The sequence below is a fragment of the Ornithorhynchus anatinus genome, chromosome 1 (assembly GCF_004115215.2).
Source record: "Ornithorhynchus anatinus isolate Pmale09 chromosome 1, mOrnAna1.pri.v4, whole genome shotgun sequence".
Lineage (NCBI taxonomy): Eukaryota > Metazoa > Chordata > Mammalia > Monotremata > Ornithorhynchidae > Ornithorhynchus > Ornithorhynchus anatinus.
Genome location: NC_041728.1, coordinates 176579306 through 176595721, shown reverse-complemented (window position 1 = coordinate 176595721; position 16416 = coordinate 176579306). Strand labels below are relative to the sequence as shown.

General features: G+C 45.8%; 1 non-coding gene across 1 annotated transcript; it reads left to right on the top strand.

The window, feature by feature from the left end:
• Window positions 1-16074: 16074 nt before the first annotated feature.
• Window positions 16075-16211, top strand: LOC114816658. The gene has a single exon (XR_003764454.1). It is a non-coding gene; the product is annotated as a small nucleolar RNA SNORA7 (small nucleolar RNA).
• Window positions 16212-16416: the final 205 nt, after the last annotated feature.

Genomic DNA, 16416 nt, shown 5'->3' with positions numbered 1-16416 from the left:
ATGTGCCAAGCACTGTTCTAAACACTGGGGTAGGTACAAGGTAGTCAGGCTGTCCCATGTGGGGCTCATAGTCTTAATCCCCATTTTACAGATGAGGGAACTGAGGCACAGAGAAGTAAAGTGACTTGCCCAAAGTCACACAGCAGACAAGTGGCAGAGCTGGAATTAGAATCCACATCCCCTGACTCCCAAGGCCGGTCTATTTCCACTAAGCCATGCTGCTTCTCTTTGCTCGTTCCCCTCCTGCCACTTAATACAGTGTCTGGCACATAGTGTTTAGCAAATGCCACTATTATCATTATTATCATTATAATTATTATTATTATCTCCTCAAGAGAGTGCCATAGCCTCACGTGGGACAGAGACTGTGTCTAATCTGATTTGCTTGAATTCAACCCAGCACTTAGTAGAGTGCTTGACACAGAGTGAGCACTTAACAAATATCATAATTTTTATTATATATGGTGCTACACGAACCCACCCCTCTGGAGTAGAGAGCAGACCTGTCGTGGTTTCTGGAGGTGTCATGCTGGCCCTTCAACCACTCCTTAGAGAAGCAGTGTGGCTTAGCAGAAAGGCACTTAACTTCTCTGGGCCTCAGTTCCCTCATCTGTAAAATGGGGATTAAGACTGTGAGCCCCATGTGGGACAACCTGATTACCTTCATTCATTCATTCAATAGTATTTATTGAGCGCTTACTATGTGCAGAGCACTGTACTAAGCGCTTGGAATGTACAAGTTGGCAACAGACAGAGACAGTCCCTGCCCTTTGAAGGGCTTACAGTCTAATCGGGGGAGACAGGCAGACAAGAACAATGGCAATAAATAGAGTCAAGGGGAAGAACATCTCATAGAAACAGTGGCAAATAAATAGAATCAGGGTACTGTACATCTCATTAAACAAAATATCTACGTTAGTGCTTAGAAAAGTGCTTGTCACATAGTTGGCGCTTAACAAATACCATCATCATCATCCTTCACCAAGTCACTGCGGGAGGGGGAGAAACAGGGATATAGAATGTTCCACCTCCCTCTGCCCCAACTCAGCCCCCTTGTCACTAGGCAATAACGTAGCTTACACCACCTATACAATGGATGAGGCGGCAAGATAGGGTGGCCAGTCACCTGCTTATCTTTGAGGACTTCCCCGGATAAACTGGTTGAAGTTCAAAATGATGATTACCCTTCGTGGAATCATTCGAGACATCCCTTGCCTAGTATGATTTATGGAAACCTTTTTAAGACCATAAAGATGCCATTATTCATTCATTCATTCAATAGTATTTATTGAGCGCTTACTATGTGCAGAGCACTGTACTAAGCGCTTGGGATGAACAAGTCGGCAACAGATAGAGACAGTCCCTGCCGTTTGACGGGCTTACAGTCTAATCGGGGGAGACGGACAGACAAGAACAATGGCACTAAACAGCGTCAAGGGGAAGAACATCTCGTAAAAACAATGGCAACTAAATAGAATCAAGGCGATGTACAATTCATTAACAAAATAAATAGGGTAACGAAAATATATACAGTTGAGCGGACGGGTACAGTGCTGTGGGGATGGGAAGGGAGAGGTGGAGGAGCAGAGGGAAAAGGGGAAAATGAGGCTTTAGCTGCGGAGAGGTAAAGGGGGGATGGCAGAGGGAGTAGAGGGGGAAGAGGAGCTCAGTCTGGGAAGGCCTCTTGGAGGAGGTGATTTTTAAGTAAGGTTTTGAAGAGGGAAAGAGAATCAGTTTGGCGGAGGTGAGGAGGGAGGGCGTTCCAGGACCGCGGGAGGACGTGACCCAGGGGTCGACGGCGGGATAGGCGAGACCGAGGGACGGCGAGGAGGTGGGCGGCGGAGGAGCGGAGCGTGCGGGGTGGGCGGTAGAAAGAGAGAAGGGAGGAGAGGTAGGAAGGGGCAAGGTGATGGAGAGCCTTGAAGCCTAGAGTGAGGAGTTTTTGTTTGGAGCGGAGGTCGATAGGCAACCACTGGAGTTGTTTAAGAAGGGGAGTGACATGCCCAGATCATTTCTGCAGGAAGATGAGCCGGGCAGCGGAGTGAAGAATAGACCGGAGCGGGGAGAGAGAGGAGGAAGGGAGGTCAGAGAGAAGGCTGACACAGTAGTCTAGCCGGGATATAACGAGAGCCCGTAATAGTAAGGTAGCCGTTTGGGTGGAGAGGAAAGGGCGGATCTTGGCGATATTGTAGAGGTGAAACCGGCAGGTCTCGGTAACGGATAGGATGTGTGGGGTGAACGAGAGGGACGAGTCAAGGATGACACCGAGATTGCGGGCCTGCGGGACGGGAAGGATGGTCGTGCCATCCACGGTGATGGAGAAGTCTGGGAGCGGACCGGGCTTGGGAGGGAAGATGAGGAGCTCAGTCTTGCTCATGTTGAGTTTTAGGTGGCGGGCAGACATCCAGGTGGAGACGTCCCGGAGGCAGGAGGAGATGCGAGCCTGAAGGGAGGGGGAGAGGACAGGGACGGAGATGTAGATCTGCGTGTCATCTGCGTAGAGATGGTAGTCAAAGCCGTGAGAGCGAATGAGTTCACCGAGGGAGTGAGTGTAAATGGAGAACAGAAGAGGGCCAAGAACTGACCCTTGAGGAACTCCAACAGTTAAAGGATGGGAGGGGGAGGAGGCTCCAGCGTAGGAGACCGAGAATGATCGGCCAGAGAGGTAAGAGGAGAACCAGGAGAGGACAGAGTCCGTGAAGCCAAGGTGAGATAAGGTACAGAGGAGGAGGGGATGGTCGACAGTGTCAAAGGCAGCAGAGAGGTCAAGGAGGATCAGAATGGAGTAGGAGCCATTGGATTTGGTAAGAAGGAGGTCATGGGTGACCTTAGAGAGAGCAGTCTCGGTAGAGTGGAGGGGACGGAAGCCAGATTGGAGGGGGTCTAGGAGAGAATGGGAGTTAAGGAATTCTAGGCATCGATTGTAGACGACTCGTTCTAAGATTTTGGAAAGGAAGGGAAGTAGGGAGATAGGACGATAACTGGAGGGGGAAGTGGGGTCAAGAGCGGGTTTTTTTAGGATGGGGGAGACGTGGGCGTGTTTGAATGCAGAGGGGAAGGAGCCCTTGGAGATTGAGTGGTTAAAAATAGAAGTTAAGGAAGGGAGGAGGGCAGGGGCGATGGTTTTAAGAAGGTGAGAGGGAATGGGGTCCGAGGCGCAGGTGGAGGGGGTGGCACTTGCGAGGAGGGAGGAGATCTCCTCTGAGGATACTGCAGGGAAGGATGGGAACGTAGGGGAGGGGGTTGTTGGGGGGGGAGGGGAGAGGCGGAGGGGTGACTTTGGGGAGCTCAGACCTGATCGTGTTGATTTTCGTGAGGAAATAGGTGGCCAGATCATTAGGGGTGAGAGATGGGGGAGGGGGAGGAACAGGGGGCCTAAGGAGAGAGTTAAAGGTCCGGAACAATCGGCGGGGGTGACGGGCATGGGTGTCGATGAGGGAGGAGAAGAAGCTTTGCCTGGCGGAGGAGAGGGCAGAGTTAAGGCAGGAAAGGATAAATTTGAAGTGTGTGAGGTCGGCTTGGTGCTTGGACTTTCGCCAGCGGCGCTCAGCAGCTCGAGCATAGGAGCGTAGGAGGCGGACGGAGGAGGTGATCCAGGGCTGTGGGTTAGTGGCGCGAGAGCGGCGGAGAGAAAGGGGGGCGAGAGAGTCGAGATGAGTAGTGAGGGTGGAGTTGAGAGCGGAGACCTGATCGTCGAGAGTGGGAAGAGAGGACAGGGCGGCAAGGTGAGGCGAGATGCTATTGGAAAGACGGATGGGATCGAGAGAGCGGAGGTCTCTGTGGGGCAGTAGCGAAGATTTGCAGGGGGAGGGAGTGTGAGAGATGAGGCAGGTGAGAAGGTTATGGTCCGAGAGAGGGATTTCAGAGTTGGTGAGTGAGGAGATAGTGCAGCGGTAGGAGATGACAAGATCGAGGGTGTGACCGAGTCGGTGAGTGGGCGCGGTATGGTGGAGGAGGAGGTCGGCAGAGTCGAGGAGGGATAGCAGGCGGGCGGCAGAGGAGTCGTCGGGTACATCCGTATGGATGTTGAAGTCTCCAAGGATCAGAGTGGGCAGAGAGAAGGAGAGAAGGAAGGTGAGAAAGGGGTCAAGGTGGTTGAAGAAGTCGGAGGTGGGACCGGGAGGGCGGTAGATGACGGCGACAAGTAACTGGAGTGGGTGGTTCTGAATCAGGCCAATGGTCCATCCAGTCAACAAGATGAATAGAGGAATAGTGACAAGCAGAAATTTATAAAATTCAAAATCTCTAGACTTTAATAGTGAAAAAAGAAAAAAAAAATCCACCAAGCATTTAAACGTTTACACCATTTTTTTGTTTTAATAATAGTAGAAATAGTAGTAGTAGAAATTTTTATTAAGAACTTATTTTGTTCTGAGCACTGTAACTAGCAGTAAGGACTGAAAAAAAAGCAACATATTTCAGCATTTTCTGTATGTATTTTTAAAGCAATCACATTTTTTCCACTTCCCTTTGATGGCCTTGTCAATGATTTTGTTGACAAAAATAAGACCATGGCGCATGAGCATCCTAAAATCTTCCCCTTACCTTCCATCATCCCTCTCACCATTACATCCCCTTTCTTACCTTCCCAGGCTACTTTCAAGACTACTCCTCTTGCCTACTGCTTTATCCTTATTGTTGATCTTCCTTGCCTCTCCCCTCTCTCAATCACACTTGGTATCAGAGTGTCAAGTTGGACAAGTTAGTTGCCATCTGTAGCTTCATTTAAGCTTGCACCTGGTAACAGACTTTAGAAATCATATTCAGATCTTTACCTCTGAAGAAGAATCTCAGTTGGGTGGGCTGGAATGTGACCTCTCTCTTCTTTAAGCCAGTTGTCTATTGATAGCACTCTGCGTACTCTGAGAAGCGTGTCCATCACCTGCGTGTCTTGGAGATGATGGGCTTTTAGGGGATAGAGGCTCCTCAATGAATGATTTGTGCTCTTCTCTTCATATTCCCTGTTTGTGCAGTGCTTCGCAAAGTGTTCTGCACACAGCCAGTGACCCATCAATCAATGAATCAATGGAATTTGGTGAATGCTTACTGCGTGGCAAGCACTATACTGAGCTGTTGGGGTTGTGCAATACAACGGAGTTGGTAGAAATATCCCCTGCACATAAGGAGCTTACAGCCTAGAAACAGGAGAGAGACATTAAAATAAATTATGGATATATGTAAAAGTGCTGTGGGGCTGAGAAGGTGATACAGATGAAATGGTATGATCTAACTGTTCATCTGTATTCTTGCCATTGCATGTCTTCCACAGCAAATTGCGAGTTCTTGGGTCACAAATCCCTGTTATCAATAATGATAATTATATTTAAGTGCTTAACAAGTACCATAATAATAATAATTATCATTATCATCATTACTATTATTACTATGACACTTGTTAAGCACTTACTATGTGCCAAACACTGTTCTGAGTCCCGGGGTAGGTACAAGTTAATCAAGTTGGACACACTCCCTGTCCCCCATGAAGCTGGCACTCTTGCCACTTGTCAGCTGTGTGACTGTGGGCAAGTCACTTCACTTCTCTGTGCCTCAGTTACCTCATCTGTAAAATGGGGATGAAGACTGTGAGCCTCACGTGGGACAACCTGATGACACTGTATCTCTCCCAGCGCTTAGAACAGTGCTCTGCACATAGTAAGCGCTTAACATTTTGTCATTTTGACTTGTATTGTCTTACTGTCAAGTTGTTTCCAACCCACAGCGACACCACAGACACATCTCTCCCAGAACGCCCCGCTCTCCATCTGCAATCGTTCTACTGATGTACCCATAGAGTTTTCCTGGTAAAAATCTGAAAGTGGTATACCATTACCTCCTTCCATACAGTAAACTTGAGTCTCCACCCTCGACTGTCTCCCCACCGCTGCTGCCCAGCATGGGTGAGTTTTGACGTGTAGCAGATCGCCTGCCACTCGCTTGCCACTGCCCAGGCTAGGAATGGAATGGGTAGGCCACTACTTGACTCTCCCTCCCATAGCTAAGACTGGTAGAGTATTGGAAACTTTTCAGGTGTGACCCTGAGAGGTCAATCCCCATTTTACAGATTAGGTAACTGAGGCCCAGGAGAAATGAAGTGACTTGCCCAAGGACACATAGCAGACTCGTGGCAAAGATGGGATTGGAAACCAGGTCCTTCTGACTCCCAAGCCCAGACACTATCCACTAAGCCATTCTGTTTCTCAAATCCTTTTTTAAATACCACTGATGAACTTTAGAGGGAATGGGTTTCTTTGATTCTCTGATTCACGTGCACTGTGAATCGGAAATGATTCGAAAGCACTTGACGATGACAACATAGAGTAGGTTGAACAAAACTGGATCTAGAACCAAGCCCTCCTTTACTCTCTTGGGAATGGGGAAGATAATCAGACAAGACCCTTGAATTCAGGTGCGGCAAGCCATATTATCGAGGTGTAATCTTAGAAGTCCAAATGAATTGCTCAGAACAGGCAAGCATTTGTAGCGATTGTCAGAACTACATTTAGATGTTAACAAATGCTCTTGCATTTCTGTCAGTCATTCGGTCCAATCGTATTTATTGAGCGCTTACTTACTGTGTGCAGAGCATATTCTCTGCCCACAGTGAGCTCACAGTCCAGAGGGAGATCTATCCCAGATCTATTCTGATAATTTGAACTGTGCTTTTTCTTAATAATCATAATCCCAATAATTATAATAATACTTGTGGTATTTGTTAAGCGATTACTATATAACAAACACTGCACTAAGCACTGGGGTAGTACCATTCATTCATTCATTCATTCAATAGTATTTATTGAGCGCTTACTATGTGCAGAGCACTGTACTAAGCGCTTGGGATGAACAAGTCGGCAACAGATAGAGACAGTCCCTGCCGTTTGACGGGCTTACAGTCTAATCGGGGGAGACGGACAGACAAGAACAATGGCACTAAACAGCGTCAAGGGGAAGAACATCTCGTAAAAACAATGGCAACTAAATAGAATCAAGGCGATGTACAATTCATTAACAAAATAAATAGGGTAACGAAAATATATACAGTTGAGCGGACGGGTACAGTGCTGTGGGGATGGGAAGGGAGAGGTAGAGGAGCAGAGGGAAAAGGGGAAAATGAGGCTTTAGCTGCGGAGAGGTAAAGGGGGGATGGCAGAGGGAGTAGAGGGGGAAGAGGAGCTCAGTCTGGGAAGGCCTCTTGGAGGAGGTGATTTTTAAGTAAGGTTTTGAAGAGGGAAAGAGAATCAGTTTGGCGGAGGTGAGGAGGGAGGGCGTTCCAGGACCGCGGGAGGACGTGACCCAGGGGTCGACGGCGGGATAGGCGAGACCGAGGGACGGCGAGGAGGTGGGCGGCAGAGGAGCGGAGCGTGCGGGGTGGGCGGTAGAAAGAGAGAAGGGAGGAGAGGTAGGAAGGGGCAAGGTGATGGAGAGCCTTGAAGCCTAGAGTGAGGAGTTTTTGTTTGGAGCGGAGGTCGATAGGCAACCACTGGAGTTGTTTAAGAAGGGGAGTGACATGCCCAGATCGTTTCTGCAGGAAGATGAGCCGGGCAGCGGAGTGAAGAATAGACCGGAGCGGGGCGAGAGAGGAGGAAGGGAGGTCAGAGAGAAGGCTGACACAGTAGTCTAGCCGGGATATAACGAGAGCCCGTAATAGTAAGGTAGCCGTTTGGGGGGAGAGGAAAGGGCGGATCTTGGCGATATTGTAGAGGTGAAACCGGCAGGTCTTGGTAACGGATAGGATGTGTGGGGTGAACGAGAGGGACGAGTCAAGGATGACACCGAGATTGCGGGCCTGCGGGACGGGAAGGATGGTCGTGCCATCCACGGTGATGGAGAAGTCTGGGAGCGGACCGGGCTTGGGAGGGAAGATGAGGAGCTCAGTCTCGCTCATGTTGAGTTTTAGGTGGCGGGCCGACATCCAGGTGGAGACGTCCCGGAGGCAGGAGGAGATGCGAGCCTGAAGGGAGGGGGAGAGGACAGGGGCGGAGATGTAGATCTGCGTGTCATCTGCGTAGAGATGGTAGTCAAAGCCGTGAGAGCGGATGAGTTCACCGAGGGAGTGAGTGTAAATGGAGAACAGAAGAGGGCCAAGAACTGACCCTTGAGGAACTCCAACAGTTAAAGGATGGGAGGGGGAGGAGGCTCCAGCGTAGGAGACCGAGAATGATCGGCCAGAGAGGTAAGAGGAGAACCAGGAGAGGGCAGAGTACGTGAAGCCAAGGTGAGATAAGGTATGGAGGAGGAGGGGATGGTCGACAGTGTCAAAGGCAGCAGAGAGGTCAAGGAGGATCAGAATGGAGTAGGAGCCATTGGATTTGGCAAGAAGGAGGTCATGGGTGACCTTAGAGAGAGCAGTCTCGGTAGAGTGGAGGGGACGGAAGCCAGATTGGAGGGGGTCTAGGAGAGAATGGGAGTTAAGGAATTCTTAACACATAGAATTAAGAATTAATTAAGGAATTAATTAAGGAATTCTTAATTCTTACCACATAGGGGTCACAGTCTAAGTAGGAGGGAGAACAAGGATTGAGAAACATCGAGGCCTAGCGGAGAGGGCACTGGCCTGAGAATCAGAGGATCTGGGTTCTCTAATCCGGGATCTGCCAAATGCTTCTTGCAAGAGCTTGGACAAGTCTTAATCTTTTCCATGACTCCATTACCTTATCTATTAAATGAAATGGATTTAGAAGTCCTCCCTCCAATTTAGAGTGTGAGCTCCATGGGGAACAGGGACTGTGTCTAACCTGATAAACTTGTGTCTACCTCAGAGCTAAGAACAGTGCTTGACATATAGTGAGCACTTAACAAATACCAGACAGAAAAATCCCTGAATTGCAGAAGAGTGAACTGAGGCACAAAGGATTTAAGTGACTTGCCGAGGCCACACAGCAGACAAGTAGCAGAGCTGTTAATTGTGCCCTGGTCCTCTGACTTTTAAATTCTTACTACTCACCAGGCACTAAACTAGGTGCTGGGGCAGATCTATGATGAACAAATCCATCAATCAATCAATTTCTTAAAGTGTGGAGCACTTACTACATATGAAGCCCTTTACTAAGAGTTTGGGAAAATACAACAGAATTAGCAGGCATGCTCCATTTATTCATTAATTTGTACTTACTGAGCACTTACTGTGTGTGAAGCACTGTGCTAAGCACTTGGAAGAGCACGATATAATAATAAACAGACACATTTCCTGCCCATGACAAGCTTACAGACTAGAGGGGGAGAAAGACATTATATAAATTACAAGTATGTACACAAGTACTGTAGGGCTGGGAAGGAGGATTAATAAAGGAAGTAAGTCAGGGTGATGCAGAAGGGAGTAGGAGAAGAGGAAAGGAGGGCTAAGTCAGGGAAGGCCTCTTGGAGGAGATGGGCCTTCAGTAAGGCTTTGAAGCAGGTGGAGAGTCCCTGCCTTACCCCTGCCCATCCCTGCCCCTCATGATCTTACAGTCTAGAGGGGAAGACAGGCATCACTATGAATAAATAATAATTCACATTGTATAATTTAAAGATGCGTACAAAAAAAGAACACAGCATCTGCTCTACTTGGAAGCCCTTAGTCTAAGTAGGAGGAAGGCTAGGTATTGAATCCCCATTTTACTGAAAAGGAAACTGAGGCATGGAAATGTTAAGTGACTTGCCCAAGGTCCCCCAGCAGGCAAATGGAGGAGCCGGAAATAGAACCCAGGTTCTCCGACTCCAAGGCAGCTTGTTGTCTCTAAGATTTGGGGAGAGAGGGAGTCCCAAGCTGGAAGACTCAAGGGAGCCCAAAGACAGAAGAGGGAGAGTCAAGAGGCTCCTGCCTGCTGTTTTCTGAAACCTTACTATGCTTCTGAAAGTGCCTGGTGAATGGTGTTCTCCAGTATCTGGCCCGGGAAAGTTCTGTCCAGGATCGAGCCAGCAGAGGAGAGCAGTGAGATACCATTTGTTTCCACTGTCTGCCCTCTCCTCTTTCTACTTGAAATCATGTTGCATTCCACAGAAGACAGCACAGACATGTTTTATGGTTACCTACAAGTCCTTTCCTGCAAAGAAAGGGAGAGTAGAAACAAACAGAATGAAATATCAGTCAGACTCTCAGATGAAAGAAGAGCTAGGCCCAAGAATTCAATCTAACCATCAAATGAATCCTACATGTATATGGTTGCAAACTGCTCTCAGGTACTTATTATAAACTATTAGGAAAGTACTTTCCATTTCTCTTTGGTTGAGAACAAGGCTCTAAACATTTTTCCTATTGAGTGCCATGGAGTTTATTTTATGGTTTTGTATTTTTTGAATGATCAGTTGTTTTGCCTCAAAAAACTCAGCCATTAGGAATGCCCTGTGAGAAAGACAAACAGGCTCTTGTTAATCCTTTGTGCTTAGAATGATTATTAAAGAAAGCTAATTCTCAGCCATCCTGATGTACTGGAAAGGCTTTTTGTAGGTGCTGAGGAATAGAGGCTTTCAGATTTTTATTTCTTGTTTAAATGAGGAAGAAAATGGCTTTTTTTACAGAATAAAATATGGATCCATACATGGCTGATAAACAGATTTGTTTAGAGATTGAAGTACTCAGTTTTTATATGAACAAGGAGACTCTGTGTGGTGGAGGGTGGGGTAGTCATTAGGGGTGCATGTGTGTGTCTCTGTGTGTGTGTGATTGTGATTTTTCCCTATTCTGGACTTCCCAGAAGGCTTAGGGCACATCTCTGCTAGCAAATGACCCAAACAATTCAGGCCAAAAATCCAATTTGGCCTCAGATATTCTAATATTGGGCGAAAAAATTTTCTTGTGTAAAATAGGGATATAATTGAATCTTGGGTGGACTCTTTAGACCTGAATTAGTGGTTTTTTGCTAAGCGAGGCCATGCTGAAATTAATAAGTTGCTAGGAATTAGTACCTTGTATTTAATAATTTACACTGTCTCCTTTATGATATTACAGCTGTGAACAAAAAAAGGGTTAAGAGTTAGCTATTGTCTGTGGATTCTGACACAGATTCTGGGTGCATTTACTCTAAACTGATTTTTGTTTAGCATATTTCTTCTCAAAGCATGCTCACTTTACTTATTACCATTTTGCTTTCATAACAACCCTGAGAGGGAGACAGGAAAATATTTTTATACCTATTTTGCTGATAAGAAAACTGAGGTAATAATAATAATTGTTAATCTTATGGTACTTGTTAAACTCTTACTACTACTACTGCTACTACTAATAATTATTATGGCAATTGTTGAGCATTTACTATGTGCCAATCACTGCTTTAAGTGCCGGGGTAGATATGAGGTAATCAGGTTGTCCCACATGGGGCTCACAGTCTTAATTCCCATTTTGCAGATGAGGTAACTGAGGCCCAGAGATATGAAGTGTCTTGTCCAAGGTCACAGAGCAGACATCTGGCAGAGGTGAAATTAGAACTCAGGTCCTTCTCACTCCCAGGCCCAAGCTCTATCCATTAAGTCACTCTACAGAGAGATCGAGTGATTTGCCTAAGGTCATGCAGCAGGTGGGTGGCAGAGTTGACACTCAAATTTGAGGCTTGTTCCATTTTCCAAACAGCCAATAAGGTGTGGCTCTGATGGATGTAGTAATCAGTGCTGGGCTACAGGGGAATATTTCAGGGCAGTGCCTATGTGCATAGGTACTTGGAAAAGCAAATTTGATCATAATCATTATGCCTGCTACAATTTCTATTACCATCTACCAAAATTACTCCTCAGGCCTAGAGGAAAGACTTGAGAGTCAGAGGATCTGTGTTCTAATCTGAATTCACCACTTAAATGTTGTATCACTAGGGCAAATCACTTAACTTCTCTGTGTCTCAATTTCCTCCTCTGTAAAATGGGGATTTAATAATTATTCTCTAAACCACTTGGGCTGTTACCCCTGTATGGGACAGGTACTGTATCCAACCAGATTTTCATGTATTTACCTCGTATGGAAGAGAGCTTGGCACAAAGTAAGCTCAGAACAAATACCACAATTATTATTTTTATTATTATTAATGATATTCAAAAGACAGGAGCCCTTACACAGTATTCTTTAAAGGATGCTCGCAAGCTCTCAGAGAAAAGGAGGAAGATAAAGCTTGCTGTGGGCAGGAAATGTGTCTGCCAATTCATACTCTACTTTCCTAAGTGCTTAGTACAGTACTGAGCACAGAGTAAGCACTCAATGAATACCATTGATTCATTACTTGAAAGAAGGAGAGCTGTGAAGACAGAAAGACAGATCTCTAAATTGTTTGGTCCCTTTGGGCAGAGTTGAAGCTGTTAACTCTATTATACTTTTCAAAGCACTAGATTGTAAAAGCCATGAGGAAAGGGATCATTCTACTGATTTGATTATATTGTACAATCCTAAGTGATTAGTCCAGTGTTCTGCATAGAGTAAGCCTTCCTTTCTTCTTCACCCACTCCCTCCTGCATCATCCTGACTGTTCACTTTATTCATTCCCCATGCCCAGCCCCAAAACACTTATGTATATATAATAATAAAAATAATGGTATTTGTTAAGTGCTTACTATGTGCCAAGCACTGTTCTAGGCACTGGGGTAGATACAAGGTAATCAGGTTGTCCCACATAGGGTTCACAATCTTCATCCCTATTTTACAGATGATGTAATTGAGGCACAGAGAAGTTGAGTAACTTTCCCAAAGTCACACAGTAGACAACTGGCAGTATCAGGATTAGAACCCATGACCTCTAACTCCAAAGCCCGTGCTCTTGCCACTAGGCCATGCTGATTCCTATATATACTGATATCTGCCTCGCTCCCCTTCCCCACCAATTCCCAGATTGTAAACTCACTGTGGGCAGGGAATGTGTCTATTGTTATATTGTACTCCCCCAAACGCTTAGTTCAGTGCTTTGCACGCAGTAAGCACTCAATGAATATAGTTGAATGAATGAATGAAAGCACTCAATACTACTGATTGTTCTGCACTGAATAAATATTAGTGATTGACTGAGTGGTCCTTGTCAAAGGTCTAAGCCCTTCCTCCTAGTTCTTCTCCTTGCACTTACTAGAGAGATCCCCAGGAAGAAAAAGCTCAGATGGAAAGAGAATATAGCACTCTGCAAAAAGGAAACACTCAAAAAATACCACTGATGATGAAAGAGAGGAATTGATTGATTCATTCAATCATATTTCTTGAGTACTTACACTGGGAAGATCACTGTACTAAGCACTTGGAAAGTATAATTTGGCAACAAATAGAGACAATCCCTACCCAACAACGGGCTCATAGTCTAGAAGGGGTAAAGTAGACAACAAAATAAAACAAGTAGACAGGGATCAAGAGCATCAATATGAATAAATAGAATTATAGATATATACACATCATTGATAAAATAGAATAATACACAAGTGCTGTGGGCCTGGGAGGGGGGTAGAGCAGAGAGAGGGAGTAGGGGCAATGGGGAGGGGAGGAGGAGCGGAGGAAAAGGAGGGCTCAGTCTGGGAATGCCTCCTGGGGGAGGTGAGCTTGAAAGGGAAGGTAGGACTGAAGTGTGGAAGTGAGCTAGTTTGGCAGATGTCAGGAGAGAGGGCATTCCAGGCCAGAAGTAGGATGTGGGCCAGGGGTCGATGGCAGGACAGGAGAGAATGAGGCACGGGGAGGAGGTTAGCGGCAGTAGAGGAGTGGAGTGTGCGGGCTGTGATGGAGAAGGAGAGAAGGGAAGTGAGATAAGCAGTTTTGAAGCCAATAGTGAGGAGTTTTTATTTGATGTGGAGGTTGATTGGCAACCACTGGAGATTTTTGAGGAGGGGGGTGACATGCCCAGACTGTTTCCATAGAAAGATAATTCTGTCGAAAGATAATTATAGAGCTGGGTCTGTGTTACCCAACCAATCAATCATATTTATTGAGCACTTACTGTGTGCAGAGCACTGCACTAAACTCTTGGGAGAGTACATTATAAGAGAGTTGGTAAGCACGCTCCCTCCCCAACATCATCTTACTCATCCAACCTGAAGTGGAAGATGTAGCATTTCTCTAGGTCATGTAATCTACATAGAAAGCTGAATCATCTCATTCAGCCCAAACAAAAATATACTTGGCAGCCTACAGAGATTTTTGTTTTTTATTAATGGTATTTGTTAAGCGCTTACTATGTGTTCTGAACATTGTTCTAAACACTGGGATAGATACAAGTTAATCAGTTGGGACACAGTCTTTGTTTCATACGGTGCACACAGTCAAGTAGGCAGGAAACCTGGTATTGAATCTCCGTTTTACAGATGAGGTAACTGAGGCCTAGAGAAGTGAAGTGACTTTCCCAAGGTCACCAGCAGGCAAGTGATGAAGCCAGAATGGGAAACCAAATCCTCTGGCTCCCAGGCCCAAGCTTCATCCACTAGGCCGTGCTGCTTCCCAGCGTGGCCTGGATGATGAACTGGAGATTGCCACAGTTTGATTTCCTTTTGTATAGACCAGAAAAATCAGCTAAGGGCTTAGTACAGTGCTCTGCACATGGTGAGTGCTTAATAAATATAACTAAATGAAGGGCAAAGGGGATGTAGGTGAAGAGAATAAAGCAAGGATGCATGACCACGTCACCCTCTATTCCTTCAGCAGATCATTCTTTCGGAGAGACAAAATTCCTCAATCAATTCATCAGTGGTTTTCATTGGCCACTTACTTTGTGCTGAGCACTGTACTAGGCACTTGGGAGAGTTCAATACAAGAGAATTGGTAGGCATAGGTCCTACCCACAAAGAGCTTACAATCTAAAGGGGGAAATCAAATAAATGAAAGTTGTTGATCCTACCATCTCCAAATATTTCAGCTACTCAAAAAATCTTTGCAAGCATCAAGGCTTTAGAAGGCAGGCAAACCCGCAGATTTAATATGCAGTAATCAGGATCTCATTCCCCTTTCCTGCAGCATTATATAATTAAGATAGGAGCTGAGATAAGAAGAAAAGATAGCGAAACATATTGCTTTTTTACAGTCCATTTAGGTGACAAAGTGTAATCTGAGGAGTTCTTCAAACTGACTTTTAATCTGCCTGCAACTGCAATATTATTCGAAGAATGCTGTCTCCCATTTATGAAGCACCTTCTTTCCAGAAGCTCAAATAATCTTGCAGGCATTAATTAATCTTCACAATCGTCCCGTGAGATCGGTGACAGAAATGATTAGCCCTGCTTTTACAGTGGAGGGAAGTTAAACTCCAAAGTGGTTTCCGAGGAACCTAGCACTGTTTCCGGCGTCAGAATACTTCAGTTCCAATTCCCTGTTCCGATTCCTGTCATCATCATTAACGGTATCTTTTGAGGCTGCCCGTGGGCAGAGCAATCAATCCATCAATCAATGATATTTACTGAGGGTTTACGATGTGCAGAGCACTGGTATTAAGTGCTTGGGAGAATACAACACAACAGAGTTGGCAGGTAAATTCCCTGCCCACAAGGAGCTTTTAGTCTACAGTTTTTGAGGCTTCCTGAGACAGAGCCAGCCGGGATCACGTACAGCATCGGAAAAGCAGTCTGTTGGCTGTTGACCAGGTCTTCTTCTAGACAATCTAATTTTCTGCTGATCTGTCCCTGTCTAAGCCTGATATTCCATGGGATGTCTTTAAGTATTTTTATTTTAAGTACTCATCCCCTGGCTGCCTCAGTTTCTGCCTCTTATTCCTATTAAGGATAGAATAATAAGAATAAGCACAAGAATAACATTTATTAAGCACTTCTTCCCCTCTAAACTGTAAGCTCATTGTAGGGCAGGTAACGTGTCTGCTAATTATGGTGTATTGTGCTCTCCCAAGTACTTAATAAAGTGCTCTGCACATGGTAAATGTTCAGTAAATATGATTGTTTGATTTACTAGGTGCTAGGTCCTGGGATCAATACAAGATGATCAGATTGGATACAATCGCTGTCCCTCACAGGGCTCAGGGTCTGAGGAGGAGGGAGGATGGATATCTCATTTGTCACTATTTTATAGATAAGGAAACTGAGTCTTGGAAACAATTCCCCTATTCATAGGGACCTGGGAGGGTAAGGGCTGTAGACCAAATGAAGGAGTCTGAGATCTCTCCAGCTTCACCCAATAGACTCAAAATAAGAACTCGATAAATATAGTTGCTCCTCTCAGGGTCACACCTGGAGAGTTTCCAGTACTCTACCATCTTGACTATGGGAGGGAGAGTTAAGCAGAGGCATCTCCATTCCATTCTTAGCTTGCGCAGTGGCTAGCAAGTGGAAGACAATCAGCTACAAGTCAAAACTCACTTGTGCTGGGCAGCAGCGGCACATGAGAGAGTCGAGGGTGGAGACTCAAGTTGACTGCGTGGAAGAAGGCAATGATAAACTGTTTCCATATTTTTACCAAGAAGACTCTCTGGATCCACTACCAGAACTATTGCAGATGGAGGTGGGGAATTCTGGGAGAGATGTGTCCATGGCGTCGCTATGGGTCGGAGACAA